The sequence below is a fragment of the Brienomyrus brachyistius genome, unplaced genomic scaffold (genome assembly GCF_023856365.1).
Source record: "Brienomyrus brachyistius isolate T26 unplaced genomic scaffold, BBRACH_0.4 scaffold579, whole genome shotgun sequence".
Lineage (NCBI taxonomy): Eukaryota > Metazoa > Chordata > Actinopteri > Osteoglossiformes > Mormyridae > Brienomyrus > Brienomyrus brachyistius.
Window position 1 is genome coordinate 11,875 of NW_026042854.1, and position 21,609 is coordinate 33,483.

General features: G+C 41.9%; 1 long non-coding RNA gene across 1 annotated transcript; it reads left to right on the forward strand.

The window, feature by feature from the left end:
* Nucleotides 1-16,046: 16,046 nt before the first annotated feature.
* LOC125729215 (uncharacterized) lies at nt 16,047-18,844 on the forward strand. The gene is made up of 5 exons (XR_007389674.1): nt 16,047-16,518; nt 17,642-17,765; nt 17,909-18,071; nt 18,211-18,403; nt 18,580-18,844. It is a non-coding gene; the product is annotated as an uncharacterized LOC125729215 (long non-coding RNA).
* Nucleotides 18,845-21,609: the final 2,765 nt, after the last annotated feature.

Sequence of the window (21,609 nt, forward strand, 5' to 3'; positions counted from 1 at the left end):
AACACGGTACATGCTACTCGTGTTTAAAACCACACACTGCTTAACACTGCTTAAAACGATTTAATTTAACTTACCAATTTGCCCAGACACATTTATTTTATTTTATATTCCCACTAGTTTGTAGATTTTTTTTAAATGTTATGTTTGTTATTGGGTGCTTTCCACTTCATGTACCCACATACAGCGCTGGCTTAAAGCAATACATTCTGGTCCTGACGCAATGCATTGTGGTTAGATTTTTATCGTCCGCTGCATTATGTCACCATGTCACGTCGTACAAAAACCTCGCGAGAGCAAGACAGATCATCCTGCACCTCTTAAGTGTTATGTAGTTTTGCCTGAAACGCAAAAATAAAACAAAGCAATTAAAGCCGATCAGTGGCTCAAATTCTGCTGTAGCGATTGAAGAACTTTTGTCGGAAGTTGGATTCGAACCCATGCCTTACTTCGGAGAACAGAATACCCCTTACTTTGAAAGGCCATTTTCGCTGCGCAGGAGGCTTTAGACCGCTCGGCCATGGGGCAGTTTCCAGTTGAACCCTAAGGAGTAGGTTAAGTCCAGCCTTGGCTTCCAAGCTGACGTTTTTCTACATATGTGCTTGTGTATCATGGACAGTAAGAGGGGGCAGGCAAGGAGAGAATTTCTCTCTTTGGGGATCAATAGAGTGTTGTTATTATAACGTCTAAAACGTATGATGGTCTGTCGATAAATCAATAACAATATCAATGAAGTCAATGTTTATCTAAAGGAATCAGAATTCAGGAAAAGCCAGGGGCCGGACCGAGTGTAGGGGGCGTGGCCAGAGACAGCCTGCTGACTGTTCCAAATCATGGGTGCATGTTACAAGTCCGGAACATATTTTAACTTAGTACTAACTTAGCATCATATTTGATCTGATTCGACTGAATATCCCAGGTTTCCATCTCTCATGCATCTGGTGTGACGTGTTTTCAGACTCTCAGGCTGGCGCAAAGAAATCTTACGGGAATTGAACGTCTCACTCCGGTCAGCTGACCAAAGTTGGTAACCTTGGTATTGTGTGTAGGAGATTCGGTATAACTATAATTTCGTTCTCCATTTACATGCCCGTAGTGTCTTTAACCGGCTGCACAAACTGGATCCGCCTCCATTACGACACAACTTTGCCCTTATTGGCTTAAGAATTTAGTCACATACATGACGTATATCTGCTATTTCTCCCGAGAAGCAGGTAAAGCAGTGGTAACTGCTTTGTAGTTAATTTACCTGGTAAAATTAAGTTTAAATAAATGATATAAATACTGTAATAGTACTCGTGAGCTTTGTTTATTTGTTATTAGTTATTGTAATGTTGCGCTGCTTTATTTGTTTAATCGTCTAGTCTGTGGAGACATTCAAGTTAATCAAATAAGAATTGCACTGTACACTGTACATGACCATAAAAACTTTGTATCCTTGAAATAAATGTTTTTGATCTTTTCCTTGGCAGTTATCTTTTTACACAGGGCCTCTATGTACACGATAGTTTTTTTTTTCACGACTAACAGTATGGATCAGGAGTTGGTTATTGTAAAAGAAGTAATGTGCATGCAGGTGATATTTGTATAGATTTATCCACACCCTTGTAGCAGTGCTGCCATTGCAGTCAGATCTCGCAAACTAGGAGTATTAGTTGTCTTTATTTCTCTTTATTTCTTGACGCCAACCCTCTCCATTAATCCGGGCTTGGGACTGGCACCTACCTGAGCTGGCTTGCTCCCTTAAGTGGCTGGGTTAGGCTAAACTATATATATATATTTACCAAGACTACAATAAAACATCTCGAAATGTGTAGTCTAGCAAAACGCAGTTTAAAGAAGGTAGCCTACCTGGCGAAATTGCAAACAAATTAAGGGCGTTAGGCAGCCTTTAGATCCTACCCATCATGCACTGCAGTTTTTTGCTAATTCCTCAAATGGAAAACTGTCCATCCATCCATCCATTTTCCAAACCGCTTATCCTACTGGATCGCGGGGGGTCTGGAGCCTATCCCGGAAGCAATGGGCATGAGACAGGGAACAACTCAGGATGGCGGGCCAGCCCATCGCAGGGCACACTCACACACTATTCACTCACGCATACACTCCTATGGGCAATTTAGCAACTCCAATTAGCCTCAGCATGTTTTTGGACTGTGGGGGAAACCAGAGTACCCGGAGGAAACCCCACGATGACATGGGTAGAACATGCAAACTCCACACACATGTGACCCAGGTGGAGACTCGAACCCGGGCCCTAGAGGTGTGAGGCAACAGTGCTAACCACTGCACCACCATGCTGCCCCCTAAATGGAAAACCATTAAATACAAAAGGAAAACAAAAGTGCTGTAAGACTGTATACTTATGTGTATGTTAGTAAAGGCTGTAGCTGACACAACGGACCCCACTAATTAGAAAGGGGTAATTGTACACATGTGGCATCCAGTATGTTCTTCTATAACAGTTTAAAAAAAAAAAAAAAAACTCACATTACACAAATTGGCACTATCAAAACGAGGATTATGGGGAAAATGGGGACTGTGATGGAGATTACATACACGTAGGCATGGTATTTAGTTTTTTTTAATCTGGTCACCTTCCAGAGTAATTGTAAACTAAAACCATCTTCACCCTATTTGATTCTTTATAAATGGACAATCAGTCGTGCAGTAAATGGGGGTATAGAGAGACACAGAGCTTGTCTAACAAGAAACCCTGGGAAGCTAACATTAATAGGGTGGGTATGGATAGCAAAACCATTGATACAGATTACAGATTTATATCTCACCTGAACCCTGGCGGGCTCCGTGCCAATAGGGGTTGGGATTAGGGTTAGTTAACTTAAGTAGTAATATTGATGTGTATATTCTCCTATTCTCCAGTCAGTGAATCGTGAAACGTAATGTTAATATGTTTCTATACCTATATGTTCTGCTTAAAAACCCATAAAGGCAAGCACAGTGTTTAGACATTCTGTTACTTAGACTAGTAAACACTAAGATCCTTCAGCTTTCAATTAACCTGACACAACAGTCTAAACAACAAATGTGTGCCATGTCATTTGTCATCTTTACATCTTGTATCCTTTATATGGTAATTGGATTTTCAAGGTGGAATTGCAGGTCGATCATTTTAAGGATCTAGATGTAAACCTCCCTGGTGTTGCTTTAATATTTTTTTTGCACAATTTGCTTCACACACTTCCTCCAGCAGAGAAGCTTACAATACTACACCCCACCAAATGACTGGATGATGCCTTTTTATTTAAGGTCTGGCTGTGAGCCTCGATTACCGATACACTATCTTCAGGCTCCTGCCGGGATCAGTCAGTATGGTGGACCTTTGGAGGAATGGGTACAAAACCATCAGGAAAGTTTGCAGGTGCTTCAAGAGTATGTGAAGGCTTAGTTGGAGGAACAAGCCACACCACGAAATCGGAAACACAATGAGTTGGTTAATGATTAGGGGTTTGATGAAGGTCAGCTGGTGTGTTTGCGGAACCATGTTCGAGGTAAAATACAGGATCATTGGGATGCCTGTTTGTATATGGTAGTTCGGTGTCCCCAAGATCAGGGTGCAGTTTACTCTGCAACTCCAATGGAGGGGGACGGGGTTGTCCGTCAAGTTCACCGAACAGAGTTGCGTCCAGTACCACAGGGGGTTGTTATGTCAGGGGAAGATGTTCTGGTAATGTCTCCTGAGTCTGGGTTGCCCACAGGGGCAACAGAAATGGAATCGGATGAGGACTCTGTGATTTTACGGGGACAGGGCTGGTGGGAGGGGTCGCAATAGAGCATCCACAAGTAGGCCTCGTATAATGGAGGAGGTTATGTCCCCCCCGAGGTGTAGAGACCAGTTAAACGTTCGGTGAGGTCCACCACTGGTCATCATACCAACCCTTATAAGTTACCACGGTCAGTGAATGATCGTTCGGTTGGGGAGGAAGACCAGTGGTTTGGGGATAGAATTCTTAGCTGTGATCGTTGGGTCATCAATTTCATTTTGGGGGATGGATTGTAGCCAGGCAATTATAGGCAGGTATAGGAACTGCAGTTCGGACTGGAGGCATAGCCGGGGCGAGATGGCTGTGCATGTTCCGATGGTAGGGCATATTGGCAAAGGAGCAGGCACGGGAAAGACAGGCAGGGTCCTGATAGATTTGGTGGAGCATCGGCGGGCATATTGAATTTGCAGTGTAGCAGCCTTTCTGTTTGCTTGTTTCAGGGGTGAACAATCTTATCCGCAAAGGGCCGGTGTGTATGCAGGTTTTCGCTGCAACTCCCTAATTAGATTTCTAATTAGAGGACTGATTAGCTGAAGAGTCCTCATACCTGGTTTTGAAGAGCTGACCTAAAGGTTACCCCAAAAACCTGTTTTTTTTTTGTTTGAATGGGGCAGTGAGTCATGGGGTAAACTACTGTTCTTTAGGGGTTTTCAAGGTGGAATTACGGGTCGATAATTTTAAGGATCAGGTTGTAAACCTCCCTGGTGTTGCTTTAATATGTTTTATCTGAGGTTGTATCGTGTATTATCAAGCCAGCCGGCTTAGTGGCCTCGGGAGCGGGGTTTAGTGGGAGCAGCTGGCTAGTTTTATTTTCTTTTTTGTTTGTGTCTTTTTCTTTGTTGTATGTATATTTTGGGTTCATTATTAGGCAGGCTGGGCCTTTTGGCACCTGTAGTCTGGGTGCTGGATTGCCCATAGGGGTCTTTTTTATTGCTGTGATTTGCTGTGTCATTCACTAGTGTGATTTGTGCTGGATGTGTTTTTAAGGTTGTGCTGTGGCGTGTACCTGAGCAAACTTTGGGCAACCTGTTCTCTTGTTGGCTTTATTGACAAAGGGTGGATTAGTCTAATTACGGCCTGCTACAAATAGCTGCATATAACGTATAAAAAAAATCACCTTATGGGTGCTCCGTAGGGTAGCAAGATCTTGAGTTTTTTTACAGTACTTGGGTACGTTTTAAAATTTTCGACCAATCAGCAAACATTATTCTGACAGCATAGCTGGGAAACCAATGAAAAGTGAGTGCAACGTTCTAGAACTTGACTTCGGGTTGACGCTCCCTATAAAAGAGCTGGGTACTGCTTCAAGGCGTTCAGTTGGCGCTACCTCCTGATAGAGTAGCACTGTACGGCTCTTGTTCCGTAAAACAACATCAAAAGGATGAAAAAAAAAACAATATTTAAAGAAGACGAAAAAAATCAATTTTTAAAGAAGACGAAAAAAACATCGTCTAAAAAAATAAGCCAAAAAAATAATATCCGAAGAAGGAAAAACATGCAAAGTAAAAAAAACAAACAAAAATAAAAAACAATATCCAAAGAAGAAGGAAAAAAACATCCAAAGGGAGAAAAGAAGAACTGAAGGGCAAACGAGGTAGGAGGAAATACAAATTTCGTTTCGTTTCGAGTGCCAAGCCGTGAAAAGCATTTGGCCAGAAGACAAGGTAAGTGTTGTACCTGTTATTTTAAAACAGCGCTTTTCAAAATGCTGCTTTATAATCGTTTGAGATCGTTAGCCAGTGTGACAGCTGAAGGCTTTTTGAGTTTACCAACATAAAGTTTTATTTCTGTATTAGGACATTGTCAGGAACAATGATGTGTTCATCGCTATGATGTGGTCAAAAAGCGATGCATTGAATCTTAGAAACATTTGTGATTTTTCAAACGATGCTTTTCCTTTTATTTAATCAGTAAAATTTCCATCGGTTTTATATAGTGCCCCTTGAAATATGTCTTTAGCTCATTTTCCGGGCATTTTACTAGAATGCATCCTGAGAAATACACAAGCTCTGCTGCATTTCCGTGCCTCGATGTTTAGTGCCGAGTATAATTGTTGCAGTTGCCTTTTATATATTCCATGAGACCTGTTGGTACCAAGAGAAGTGTGAGACTGTCAGGGTGAATTTATCATACAATCGCACGCATAAATACCTGAGGGTTGCCAGTCCTTTTGCGTTGTTACAGGAGGACTAGAGCTGACGAGTGTGTTTCTACACACTATCAAGGGCATTGTAGTACAGTTTTCTCAGGTGGGAGAATGCTGCCGATCTCCTATTTGACAATACAGCCCTTGATATATTAGAATATTACAGAACTAGAAGCCTTTTGCAAGGAAGAATGTGAGAAAATCCCAAGTACAAGAACTGAAAGCCTTTCAGCTGGCTATAAGAAGCGCTTGTAAGCTGTGATATCTGGCAGAGGAGGTGTTACTAAGTACTGATTACGTAGGGTGCCCAAACTTTTGCAGAGTGCCATAATAATGTTTTTATTTTGTAATTTTGTTCAATTTATGGCATAAAAAGTAACTATTCATCAATGTTTGCTGAAAATATTGTGTATTTTCCCCCCAGTTCCTAAAGAGACTGTATTAACTGATATTGTTGCTTTTGTAATTGAAAAGATGTTATTTGTCAAGGGGTGCCAAACCTTTGCATAAGACTGTACACAGTGTGTGTATGTGTTTATGTGAGTGTGTGTCTGTGTGTGTGTTTATATATATATATGTGTGTGTGTGTGTGTATATATTTCTGTATATGCATGTGTATATATATATTTATATATAGTTCACACACATTCAAACTTATTTGAATACACATTCAAAATAATTTTTATTATTATTATTTTCGTTTTTTTTTTTTTTTGTGTTTTAAAATGTTTTATTTTTGCAATGGAAATAAAAATAAAGCAGTCCTCCGTAGAGGAGGGGTGGTGGAGGGAATATATATATATATATACATATATATAAAATAATTGTCACACAACTGGGGTGACATGCCTTGCCTGCTCACCCAATTTTAGTGCACTTTAGTTATGCATAATGACCTTCTAGTCTCGATACACCCATATATATATATATATATATGTATGTGTGTATATATGTATATATATAGTTTTTTTGTGTTATTTTTTTGCAATAGACAATAAAAATAACGCAGTTCTCCATAAAGGAGGGATGGTGGATGGAATATATATATACATATATATAAAATAATTGTCACACAACCTGGGTGACATGCCTTGCCTGCTCACCCAGTTTTAGTGCACCTTAGTTATTCATAATGACCATCTAGTCTCGATACACCCATGAATATATATGTATATATATATATATATATATATATATAGTTTTTCTGTTTTTTTTTTGCAATAGACAATAAAAATAACGCAGTTCTCCGTAAAGGAGGGATGGTGGATGGAATATATATATACATATATATATAAAATAATTGTCACACAACCTGGGTGACATGCCTTGCCTGCTCACCCAATTTTAGTGCACCTTAGTTATCCATACTGACCATCTAGTCTCGACACACCCATATATATATATATATATATATGTATATATATATAGATATTTTTTCTTTTTCTTGTGTTTTTTTTTTCGCAATGGATATTAATAATAAAGCAGTCCTCCGTAAAGGAGGGGTGGTGGAGGGAATATATATATACATTTATATAAAATAATTGTCACACAACTGGGGTGACATGCCTTGCCTGCTCACCCAATTTTAGTGCACCTTAGTTATCCATAATGACCATCTAGTCTCGATACACCCATAAATATATATGTATATATATATATATATATATAGTTTTTTTTTTTTTTTGCAATAGACAATAAAAATAACGCAGTTCTCCATAAAAGAGGGATGGTGGATGGAATATATATATACATATATATAAAATAATTGTCACACAACCTGGGTGACATGCCTTGCCTGCTCACCCAATTTTAGTGCACCTTAGTTATCCATACTGACCATCTAGTCTCGACACACCCATATATATATATATATATATATATATATATATATATATATATATATATGTATATATATATAGATATTTTTTCTTTTTCTTGTGTTTTTTTTTCGCAATGGATATTAATAATAAAGCAGTCCTCCGTAAAGGAGGGGTGGTGGAGGGAATATATATATACATTTATATAAAATAATTGTCACACAACCTGGGTGACATGCCTTGCCTGCTCACCCAATTTTAGTGCAACTTAGTTATCCATAATGACCAACTAGTCTCGATACACCCATAAATATATATGTGTGTATATATATATATAGTTTTTTTGTGTTATTTTTTTGCAATAGACAATAAAAATAACGCAGTTCTCCATAAAGGAGGGATGGTGGATGGAATATATATATACATATATATAAAATAATTAATGTCACACAACCTGGGTGACATGCCTTGCCTGCTCACCCAATTTGAATGCACCTTAGTTATCCATAATGACCATCTAGTCTCGATACACCCATAAATATATATGTATATATATAGTTTTTTTTTTTCGCAATGGACAATAAAAATAACGCAGTTCTCCGTAAAGGAGGGATGGTGGATGGAATATATATATACATACATATAAAATAATTGTCACACAACCGGGGTGACATGCCTTGCCTGCTCACCCAATTTTAGTGCACCTTAGTTATTCATAATGACCATCTAGTCTCGATACACCCATAAATATATATGTATATATGTATTGTTTTTTTTTTTTTTTTTTTGCAATAGACAATAAAAATAACGCAGTTCTCCATAAAAGAGGGATGGTGGATGGAATATATATATACATATATATAAAATAATTGTCACACAACCTGGGTGACATGCCTTGCCTGCTCACCCAATTTTAGTGCACCTTAGTTATCCATAATGACCATCTAGTCTCGATACACCCATATATATATATATATATATATATATAGTTTTTTTTTTCTTCGTAATGGACAATAAAAATAACGCAGTTCTCCGTAAAGGAGGGATGGTGGATGGAATATATATATACATATATATAAAATAATTGTCACACAACCTGGGTGACATGCCTTGCCTGCTCACCCAATTTTAGTGCACCTTAGTTATCCATACTGACCATCTAGTCTCGACACACCCATATACACACCCGAAGCTCTGATCTCAGATCAGTTCCATGCCTCCAGAATCTAATGTTACCCTCAAGGAAGAAGGGAAGCTATGATGAGTAAAAAAAAGGTTATTAGAGTGTCCTGTCAGCGTTGGGCTTCTTCGGCCTCCGCCATTGATTTTTTGGTTTCAGGATGGAAAGTACAAGGTGGCTCTGTGTTGATGAATAATCCAGGAAAAAAATGCCACAAAGGCATGGAGTCACACCAGTGGAGTCTTATCCTTGCAATAAAGACCCCTGTATGACCTTTGCTGAATATTTCCAGTTTAGTGGAGCTGATCTGTGAGTAATGCAGTTATGCAGCAGTTTCTGATGGTTTCCGGTTTTGCAGGTGGTGTCCTTTTCAGCTTGGAGGAGGGAGCCTCCTTCTGGAACCAGATGTTGCCCTGGAGAATCGTGAGTGACGTTTCCGATTAGCATACCTGATCTCCTTGCCCCGCCACGGGGCTCTGGTGAAATGTAACTATTCAGTGACCCGTATCTTTCAGTTCTTCGCTTCCATGATCTCGACCTTCACCTTGAACTTCTTCATGAGTATCTACCACAACAAGCCGGGAGATTTTAGTAACCCAGGTCTCATCAACTTTGGACGCTTTGACAACGATGTAAGTTTCCCATTTCTGTCGGTGTTGTGATGTAGATTGTCCTTTTTAAAAGTCTGTAGATGGAATCTTGAAAATCAAAATATTGGGCATCGGTAATTGATCTGGTTGTCTTGGCCAATGGTATGCTGTCCGCAAGTCAAGTAGCTCTTGGGAGATGTCGGCCGTTACCCTCTGACATTGGTTTCCTGCCTCCCGTTAGTCAGTGGGGAAAATGTGATGTTTATGGATGTCTGGACAACTTAGAGTGGAGAGCATTTTATAATCATTACCTCGTTTGGGAAAGGCGAAAGAAGACGGTATAATTTTGACCAAAATCCAGAATGAGACCAAGTTCACACTGTTCCCGAACATGTTTTGGTCTTTCCTGTCCGTGCCGTTCAAGAAGGGGCTGATCTGTGAACTTTATGGGGAAACAAGGGTGAGAGAGAAAAGGATGAGCTGTTATTTCCAGAAAGGGCTCGACTCGGTACCCTGTCACATGAGCAGTGATGTATTTTTACCTGCCTTCTGGTCACATGGGTTGGAAAGGAAACCATGAAACGTTTGTTGGGGGACTTGGACACAGCCCCCACCCCGCAGCGCATGACTTTCCTGGGAGGCCCCCTGGGCTGGAAATATAGTCATCACCTCGGTGGACATGAGTACCGCGCTGTTTTAGTTGGGCCTCCTGGTTTAGGTAGGCATGTTAGCCATGGTTGTGGATGTTTCTCGTTACAAGAGAGGCACCTGTAGCAGTTTACATGGTATGCAGATACGGTTGTTTATTTTATTTTTTTTAAACGCAGCAGAATTTTTCCCGCCTTCGGTGCCTGAAGTTTTTGGGAAACGTTTGCCCCGGATGCCCACTGTATGCTTCCTGTAGGATCACAACACGTTCACCATTTTTTAAAAAATTATACACTACTGTGCAAAAGTCTTAGGCAGGCAAAGAAAATGATATTTAGATTATCCTCGTGTTGGTGTAAAACTATGATATTATGCCTGTGAAAGTGTGTCAACTTCGCCATTTCAGAACCTCTGCTAAAATCATCCTAGTATTTGCAGCGACCGTCCAATGCAGCCATGTGTTTTTTTTGACTTGGCCACCAGCACACCTCATACAGCTAGTCAGTCTCTCACTGACTTTTTAAGCCAGTATATTTAACTTTTTTTAATTCAGCTGTTGGTGAAATTTAACAAAATCATGGAACGGCTGAGGTGCCCCTGAGGAGAAGTTTGGGAACTGAAGCGGTGTTCATCTAGCCATCCAACTAGATATCAGTAACTTTTTAGAAAATAGAAGAAATTACTCATATATATATATATATATAAAATAAAATTAAATACAAAAAAAAGAGGCAAACAAGAGGTGCCCCCATGTGTGTAGTCCTGTAGGGTCTGTTGATGTTGTCATTTGCATGTTTGACTGGAGGATTCTGGGTATTGATTTTTTTTTCTTTTTTTTTACCCCCCCCCCTCAGAGCACGGAGTACTACCTGTATGAGATTCCTCTGTTTATCGTCATGGGAGCCTTCGGTGAGAGAGAGAGAGAGAGAGAGGGAGCGTCTTATTGTGGAAACCCAAACCTTGCTCTTTTACATCTTAACGGACTGGTTCTGTTTCTGGTTTTCTCATGCCGGGCCCATGTCTCTTTCCCCCCCGCAGGTGGATTGCTGGGAGCACTGTTCAACGTCCTGAACTACTGGCTCACCATCCTCAGGATCAGGTGTGCCTGTGTGCGTGTGCCTGTGTGCGTGTGCGTGTGTGTGCCTGTGTGTGTGTGTGTGCGTACTTCTGTGCGCATGTGTGCCTGTGTGTGTGTGTGTGTGTGCGTACCTCTGCCTGTGTGTGTGCACGTAAGTGAGGCCTGTTTGGTTTTTACTGTGTCACGCCTGTCTGAAACTTAGGCATCTTAACACTTGAAATTAAATAATTAAATAAATATATCCCGAGACTGTGGGGCTGACCTTGAAACTGCCCCACACTGGTTTGATGCAAATGAAAGTTGTCCCACAACAAAATCATTAGCTGAGCCACCATGCCCCCCCATCCCCAGGTATATCCACCGGCCCTGCCTGCAGGTGATCGAGGCCATACTGGTTGCTGCCGTGACGGCCACTGTGTTCTTCACTATGATCTACTTCTCCAACGACTGCCAGCCCCTGGGGGAGGATCAGCTGGAGGAATACCCCTTGCAGGTAAGGCAGCTGGAGGTGGGCTCTCTGTGATTTCATTGGCTGAACAGCTGAGAGGGTGTGTATCCTGTCCTCAGGCCTGAACCTCCACTTATCCCTCTCACAGCTGTTCTGTGCTGATGGCGAGTACAATTCCATGGCCACGATCGTCTTCAACACCCCGGAGAGGAGTGTCCGCAGCCTGTTCCACAGCCCCGCAGGTCCGTGGAGTTTCCAGCACGTGTTTCAGGGCAGGATGGGTCGTGACCTGAAGCCGGATTGGTCGCCCCTGTTGTGCCCTTCTTCTGGAAGAGATTATAATTACAGTCCGTTGTCCATCTTTAGAATGAACACCTGTGTTTGATATTGGTGACAGGCTGGCTAGGTCCGGGGCAGCTGTTTGAACAGTCAGACTCGTCTGCCACCTCTGTCGTGTCGTAGGTTTGTTTACGGGCCGCTTCTGGCTGATTGTTTTCCCAGACAGACAGCTAAACCCATACACACAATCCTCCTCAATTATTCAAGGCTTCCCTCATTTGGGATGGGGGGACTGTCACCCTGCCTGGGGAGAACAGGAGCGCTTCTCAAGTGCCCTGACGAATGCCACCGTAGGCAAGTTCGAACGGCACTAAACTGTGTTCATCCATGCCCTCTAGTGGATGAAAGACATACCAAAGTAACATGGCTTGGTCTTGATCGGCTCCAAATTGCACTTTACACCAGGTAGAAAAATGGAAATGATCATATGAAAAATGCCATTCATCATGAAATAATTTCTGTACACCTGTATCCTCATTACAAGGGTGAATCAAGTAAAACTAGCTGGTTTCGCTAGATTAGCGTTCTTGGGGATCAACTACATGATCAACATTTTAGCAAAAACGTGGGAAACACTGACTTAGGTGATGAATTCCACCACCACCACCCCCCCCCCCCCCCCCGGCAGGTTCCTACAATCCCGTGACCCTGGGAATCTTCACCATCACCTACTTCTTCCTGGCCTGCTGGGCATACGGCCTGACTGTGTCCGCCGGGGTCTTCATCCCCTCGCTGCTCATCGGCGCCGCCTGGGGGCGGCTCTTTGGCATTTTGCTGGCCTCCATTACGCCGCACAATTCCATACAGGTACATCAGGACGGGTCGCCGTTCCTGGGGAAGCGCCGTATAGCCGGTGAGGCGGCGTGGTCCGCTGGCGGAGGAGGGGCCGTCACGATAGCAGAACTCTTCCCTCAGCAGAGAGAAACCTCACAGTGGCGACGTTTTCCACTGACCTTGATTTTTTTGCACATTTTGAAGAAGCAAAACTGAAAATCCGTTAATGGGTACGATTATATTTCAGGAGGACAAGCCCTCAAACGCTTTCAGTTTGATTGAAGTGGTTTTTGTGGCGATTCGCAAAACTGAAATGGAAGCCGATTTTGCGAACTTGTTGCTGTGTAGGACACGATGACTTGGTTCTAGAGCTCGTATCTCATGAAAAGCTCAATCCATGTTGAGGCACGGAATCATAAATTGCAGGTGTTGTTTCCATGATGTTACTTAATGGAAACACCCTTTATGCAATTTCACTTTGTCAACAAATTTGCTTGTTTGTGCAGAACTTTAATGGAAACGCTGCAGGTTTTGATATATTAAGGAAATTGAACGGGGTCTTTAGAAGTCAGAGGGCCTCCTTCAACACCCGCTTTAGATTGATTTCCTCTTTGTTGTCCAATCAGATTTACTCTTTAAGCAGTCACGTGACTCTTTGAAGGTGCCCTATTGGTTAGTGCTGTATCGATTTCCTGGGCCGCCCAGCGTCATGTCGGCATAGATGTAGTTTAACATAATGTTTGTTGGAAGTAAAGCCCCCTCGAAGTTTTTGAATGAGCATGTTTTATGATTTGTGGCGTTTCGTTTGACAGACCTTGGCCGACCCTGGGAAGTACGCTCTGATTGGAGCCGCCGCCCAGCTTGGTGAGTGTCCGTCCGCGGTCAGCCTGCTTTTCAGAGCTCGTCTAGAGGTGCATGGAGGCACATGAGGCTTCGGGTTTGCGTCTGTTTACGAAGGTCTTTGCCAGGTGGGATCGTGAGGATGACCCTCAGCCTGACTGTCATCATGGTGGAAGCCACCGGAAATGTCACCTACGGCCTACCCATAATGCTGGTTCTGATGACGGCGAAGATCGTGGGCGATTATTTCGTGGAGGTCAGTGTTGACGTTTCGGGTTGGAGCGGGTTGGTCCATTTGGCATTATGTGTGAGCCTGTCAGTGAGTGATGAGCTCATCGCCTTTCAGACCGTGCAGAACTTGGAATCGGGCCAGTCGTGTTTCGTTAACTGCTCCGGTCTCATGTTTGCTTTTGGTGTGGGTGGTGCAGCTAGCCACCAGTCTGACGCCATCTTTTTTTCATCTGTCCTTCCAGTGACTGATTTTGAGAACCCTTCCGTTGTTTTTGCACAGCTGTCTAACTTAAGGTGGCACATCATGCTGTGACAGCTCGTTTCGCTTCTCTGTTCCTCAATGTGCCAGCAAATCTGCTTAGAGGAAGTAAAACTTCAAGGGGTGGCAGCTTATGAATGTTGTGCAGATGTGATCCTAAGCTCTTCTGAGTGACTCGAATTTTCCCACAGGGGCTATACGACATCCACATCAAGCTGCAGAGTGTGCCCTTCCTGCACTGGGATGCCCCAGCCACCTCCCACTCCCTGACTGCCAGGTATATTGCCCCCTACAGGATTTTCCCTGCTAATGCTTCAATGAGCCCAGTACACGCCTTTAGCAAGACATTGGTGCTTCATTCTCACTGTATATTCAGGTTTGGTGTGTCTGTCCATTCAGGGAGGTTATGAGCTCTCCAGTAACCTGCTTCAACCTGGTGGAGAAAGTGGGCACTATTGTGGATGTGCTCAGCAACACCTCGACCAATCACAACGGGTTCCCTGTAGTCTCCGGGTTGAGTGATGGCTGTGAGGTATGTCCCTCCCACTAGGGGTGATTTTGTTTTCCTGGAGATTTGTCACATGATGTACTTTGGGGCTTTGCTAATCTGAATTTTGTGCTCTTAGCCAGGGAAAATCTGTGGCTTAATCCTGCGTTCCCAGCTTATCGTGCTCCTGAAACACAAGGTGAGTGTGACCTAAGGTTCCTGCAGAGGTCAGCTGAATAAGGAGCATGTCTGTCCACACTAACACCTATCAGGGTGCTTGGTGTATATGCATGCCTGTGAATGACAGTGCAGCTGACCAATGAGGGGTTTGATTATTGAATACCTGGATGTGACTGGCAGTGCGATTGACCAATGAGGGGTCTGTTTACTGCGTACACGGTTGCGAATGTCAGTGCAGCAAGCCAATGAGAAGTGTGCTCATCCACGTTGTGACCGGTGTACTCTTTTCAACCAGGTGTTTGTGGAACGGGCTCGTTCTCGTCTCAATCTGCGCAAACTGCAGCTGAAGGACTTCCGGGATGCCTACCCTCGCTTCCCTCCGATCCAGTCCATCCATGTGTCCCAAGACGAGAGGGAGTGCATGATGGACCTGACGGAGTTCATGAATCCCACCCCCTACACTGTCACGCAGGTACTAGTCTCAGTCTCAGCCTTGGTCTTGGTCCTTGAGAACCAGAGACACATTTGACTAAACAGTCATGTTCTGCGACTGTGTTCTTCTGCCTCTTTTTCAGGAGACGTCGCTTCCTCGTGTCTTCAAGCTGTTCAGGGCCCTTGGTCTGCGGCACCTCATTGTGGTGGACAGTGACAACCAGGTGCGTCTGCCTTGCGAGGTCCTCAGGCCTTCGTCATCTCCAGCACATATCTCCATTCTCATTGTAAAATTCGAAAATTACTGCATCGGTTTTCAGCCAGTGGCCGTTGGGCATCCATCTAGATCAAGGTTATCACCCTGGTTTCCTGTGCTACTCCCACCCCTCCCTCATAACATAACCAGCTATCTATGCCCTGTTCTACGTACCAATCATGTTCCCGGTGCCCAGGTGGTGGGACTGGTGACGCGGAAGGACCTGGCCCGTTACCACCTGGGCAAAGACGGCCTGGAGGAGCTGCAGCTGGCACAGACGTGATGCGTGGAAGGCGACTGCCGCGCTGCTCACCAGGCCAACCCCCCCTGCCCCCAGTCAGCCCCCGCCAGAACCCGCACCGGTCGTGCATTTCAGCAAAGTCCGGAACCCGGGATGCCAATGACTGACTTTCTGGTTTCGTTCACCGAGGGTTGGTTGTGATGGGGGAGGGGATCGATTCCATGTGTGTTTTGCGACTTTTTGTTGCCCCCTCCCAGTTTGCACATAAAATAATTTATCCGTTATGTTTTTAAAGCACTTCAGAGAGAGAGTGTGTGTGTGTGTGTGTGTGTGTGTGTGTGTGTGCGTTGGTTTTTATGATTTATCAGGACTTTTCACCTGATTACGTGCCGACATTATCGGGACATTTGGGATTATGAGGACAGGGACGGTGTCCTCATAATTCCTGTAATACAGATGCATTTATCTAAGTTAGAAAACCCCCCCTGCAAACTTTGGGGCCAAGTCCTCTTACACCACAAAACCACGAAAACCAGTTCACACAGTGTAAACTCTGCATTCAGCATCGCGCCCTCTGTAGGCTGGAGCCGGAGAAACACCAGAATAACACTTGCGTTAAGATTTACGGCTGCTGATTGGCTAGTTCTGGACTAGCCATCTAAGGTTGTGATTGGCTGAGAGGTATGTCATTCACTGCGAATCCTCGTTTCTATCGGTGGACTTCAGCAGGAGACTAAGAGGACACTACAATATCCTGTAATATCCAAGTCGTGGAACAGACTGTAATCAGGTAAGAAAATTGTTTTTATAATAGAATAATAGACTAAGTTTTCTTTTCAAATTGCTGGAGTTAAATGCAAATTCCAAGGGGTGTACCCATACATAAAATGCACGGTTCGATACAAACTTCGGTTTTGGATTCATGGTTCGGTGAAATTTCGGTACAGCAGGGAAAACAGAATATGTTTTTAAATTATTTATTTTTAATACTGAGACCACCAACTCATTTATAAGATTAAAATCTGTCGACGTGTCTGATTAACAAAACCCAAGAGACTTTTATTCGCACATTGTAAAAATAAATATGTAAAATAAATAAAAACATCTAAAATAAAACATCATAACTATAATGAAAAACTTCGGTTTTGGATTCGTGGTTCGGTGCAATTTCTTTACAGCAGGGAAAACACAATCCAATTGTCGCCTACTTCCGAGTATGGCCGCAGTTACGTAGCGATAATTTTTATGCCAGGTTAGAATTTTCTGGCAGAGCTGCTTAAATGCCATACGGAGAATAACTTGCGGAGGTTGTTTCTGCCTTTCTCTGGTCGCACATACACTTGGATGATGTCGTCTCAAATCAGTTAGCATGTCGGATATGTTTCCAGCAACCGAGTTGGGTATAACGGAGCCGGGAGACTGTCTTGGTCTCGCCGATTATACACTCTCCAGTGCTGGTGTACCGAAGTGATGTACCGAACTCTACGTGACGAATACGTGCACCGGCACTGCCTACACATTCCTAATCCCTGTTAATACGGAAGCATTATCTGCATTGCTTCGAAATTTACAATAAATACCAGATTGTCGATCGTATTCTGTTTCAAAGGTGAACACTATGTAGTCATTAAGTGCAGATAAAGCGATTTCATTGTGTAAATATTGCACCGAGGATGATTCGGTGTCGTGCGATAAGTCCTTAGGATAGTATGGCTGTATCTGTGCTCTTTAGGTTAGCTCATATCCAGAATTCATTTGGTAAATTCGATTTCCCAACAAACTTTATTAGTCATTCGTTCTTACTGAATTACATTTGTAGAATAAAAGGGATGTCATGCATTAAATATCTGCTTAAAACATAAACTAAATAATATAAACTGAATATATGAATAAACATCAATCATTCTTCACAGGAGGAGATGGCTTCTTCGAAGTTGAGAAGTAGAAAACTTTCTCCAAAACAAGAGGCTGCATATTTTATATCTGCATGTAAAGACAAAGATGGACTTTATGTGAAATATATAAATTCATATAAAGGTAAATTTAAAGTTTGTGTACGAATATTTGATTTTATCCAGGGTTTTTTTGTGTATTAATGTTATGGTGCTTATTGTTAACAGGGATCATCGTGCAGGAGCATTCGAGGCTGATCTTAATCTAGTGTTTGCTATCTCTTGTAGGCCGTGGGGTATACAGCAGATTCCATTTTGAGAGGGGAGATTTTCTTCTGGAATACAGAGGGCAACTCATCAGCAGGCATGAATGTGAAAGTAGACAGAAAATATATCATGATGCCCTCAAAGTGTTCATGTTTGAATTTTATTTCAATGGAAAATTGTTTTGGTATGTATGACATTGCATGTTCTTTAACATAATATAAGCCTTTGGTGACTGCTGACATACTCATTTTTAAATGTCTTTAGTGCTCTGATATTTACTAGAATATGGTAGTTTTTCTGACTTTTCACTTTATGTGATACAGCATTGATGCTGCCCGAGACGATGGCTCCCTTGGGAGACTGGTGAATGATGACCATGTTAGCCCAAACAGCAAAATGAAAAAAATCACCATATCAGGAAAGCCCCATCTATGTTTATTCGCAACCAGAAGCATTAGTCCTGGAGAAGAAATTACATATAACTACGGTGACTCTGACTGGCCATGGAGATGCAAGGTATTTAGACATGAAAGAACCATTTAGAAATAATCATCCTTCTGCAAAAGAAGGGTGAAATCCAGATATGTTACTTAAGTGATTAAAAGTATTTTCATTAGTTTATATTCTTTTTCTCAAGCCTTTCTCATTGACAATGATTATCGTATATCATAATATATAACTAATATTTACAGGTGGCTACTGAAAAAGACCAACTGCACCCAAAAGAGCAGAGCACATCAAGTGAGGTAGGGAGGACAGGGAAAGTAATTCAGTTAAACTCTTGTATGTGTGATTATTAGGTTTAAGTAGTTGGAGATATAGATGTGTGTTGAATGAGGATATGCAGAGAGAATGCTGGTAATTCTCTGTCCCTGCAAAAGGGAGATCAGCGTGTGAAAGTGTGCTTGACAAAAGCATTGTCTGTGAGGATATGGTGTTGATGAGAACTGCAGAGATTACTGGGATTTTGTGTTTGAACATTGTGTGAAACAATGCTTAGATATTAGAAATGCAGTTCTGTCAATGATAGTTTTATGTAATTTTTTTTGTACTGATTTAGTTGCATAGTTTTGCTTATGTGTGGTAGGAGCATTTAATTGACTGTTAACATTCTGCTCTCTCCAGCATTCCTACCATGTGCAGTATGGAATTATATTTTTATTTGTGTTTCTAGAACATAACCGATGTGGGAATGACTACGAATGTCCAGTTGTTGCCAGAAGGACAGCATGCAGATGTCCTAAGAGAAGAGACAGAAGAGGTAAGTGTGTAAACACAAACCTAGTTTGGCGGTACACTAGGTTTTAAGAGGACCCTGCAAATGTGTTTCGGCGTAGAGTTTTATCAGTTGTGTGTGTATATAGTGTTTGACAGAAACATGGACTCGGGGGTCTTCTTAATATGAAGCTGTAATTTATGTCATAGATGGCCTTTTGCTGTGTTTTTGAGCGGGTTCACCACACTGGAACGTAGACCACTTATAGCAAGCAGTGTTTTGCATGAAATATTGTTCTGAAAACTATTTTGTAGGCTGTTTCTGAGGGAGACCCCTGTGCCAATACTCTGATGGATACCTCATCACTTAGCAAAGAAATGGAACAGGTAATTTGCATTATGTGCCATGCATTAGGAGCTTAGATATTAGAAATGCAGTTCTGTCAATGATAGTTTTATGTAATTTTTTTGTACTGATTTAGTTGTATAGTTTTGCTTATGTGTGGTAGGAGCATTTCATTTACTGTTAACATTCTGCTCTCTCCAGCATAACTACTATGTGCAGTATGGAATTATATTTTTATTTGTGTTTCTAGAACATAACCGATGTGGGAATGACTACGAATGTCCAGTTGTTGCCAGAAGGACAGCATGCAGATGTCCTAAGAGAAGAGACAGAAGAGGTAAGTGTGTAAACACAAACCTAGTTTGGCGGTACACTAGGTTTTAAGAGGACCCTGCAAATGTGTTTCGGCGTAGAGTTTTATCAGCTGTGTGTGTATATAGTGTTTGACAGAAACATGGACTCGGGGGACTTCTTAATATGAAGCTGTAATTTATGTCATAGATGGCCTTTTGCTGTGTTTTTGAGCGGGTTCACCACACTGGAACATAGACCACTTATAGCAAGCAGTGTTTTGCATGAAATATTGTTCTGAAAACTATTTTGTAGGCTGTTTCTGAGGGAGACCCCTGTGCCAATACTCTGATGGATAACTCATCACTTAGCAAAGAAATGGAACAGGTAATTTGCATTATGTGCAATGCATTAGGAGCTTAGATATTAGAAATGCAGTTCTGTCAATGATAGTTTTATGTAATTTTTTTGTACTGATTTAGTTGTATAGTTTTGCTTATGTGTGGTAGGAGCATTTCATTTACTGTTAACATTCTGCTCTCTCCAGCATAACTACTATGTGCAGTATGGAATTATATTTTTATTTGTGTTTCTAGAACATAACCGATGTGGGAATGACTACGAATGTCCAGTTGTTGCCAGAAGGACAGCATGCAGATGTCCTAAGAGAAGAGACAGAAGAGGTAAGTGTGTAAACACAAACCTAGTTTGGCGGTACACTAGGTTTTAAGAGGACCCTGCAAATGTGTTTCGGCGTAGAGTTTTATCAGTTGTGTGTGTATATAGTGTTTGACAGAAACATGGACTCGGGGGTCTTCTTAATATGAAGCTGTAATTTATGTCATAGATGGCCTTTTGCTGTGTTTTTGAGTGGGTTCACCACACTGGAACATAGACCACTTATAGCAAGCAGTGTTTTGCATGAAATATTGTTCTGAAAACTATTTTGTAGGCTGTTTCTGAGGGAGACCCCTGTGCCAATACTCTGATGGATACCTCATCACTTAGCAAAGAAATGGAACAGGTAATTTGCATTATGTGCCATGCATTAGGAGCTTAGATATTAGAAATGCAGTTCTGTCAATGATAGTTTTATGTAATTTTTTTGTACTGATTTAGTTGTATAGTTTTGCTTATGTGTGGTAGGAGCATTTCATTTACTGTTAACATTCTGCTCTCTCCAGCATAACTACTATGTGCAGTATGGAATTATATTTTTATTTGTGTTTCTAGAACATAACCGATGTGGGAATGACTACGAATGTCCAGTTGTTGCCAGAAGGACAGCATGCAGATGTCCTAAGAGAAGAGACAGAAGAGGTAAGTGTGTAAACACAAACCTAGTTTGGCGGTACACTAGGTTTTAAGAGGACCCTGCAAATGTGTTTCGGCGTAGAGTTTTATCAGCTGTGTGTGTATATAGTGTTTGACAGAAACATGGACTCGGGGGACTTCTTAATATGAAGCTGTAATTTATGTCATAGATGGCCTTTTGCTGTGTTTTTGAGCGGGTTCACCACACTGGAACATAGACCACTTATAGCAAGCAGTGTTTTGCATGAAATATTGTTCTGAAAACTATTTTGTAGGCTGTTTCTGAGGGAGACCCCTGTGCCAATACTCTGATGGATAACTCATCACTTAGCAAAGAAATGGAACAGGTAATTTGCATTATGTGCGATGCATTAGGAGCTTAGATATTAGAAATGCAGTTCTGTCAATGATAGTTTTATGTAATTTTTTTGTACTGATTTAGTTGTATAGTTTTGCTTATGTGTGGTAGGAGCATTTCATTTACTGTTAACATTCTGCTCTCTCCAGCATAACTACTATGTGCAGTATGGAATTATATTTTTATTTGTGTTTCTAG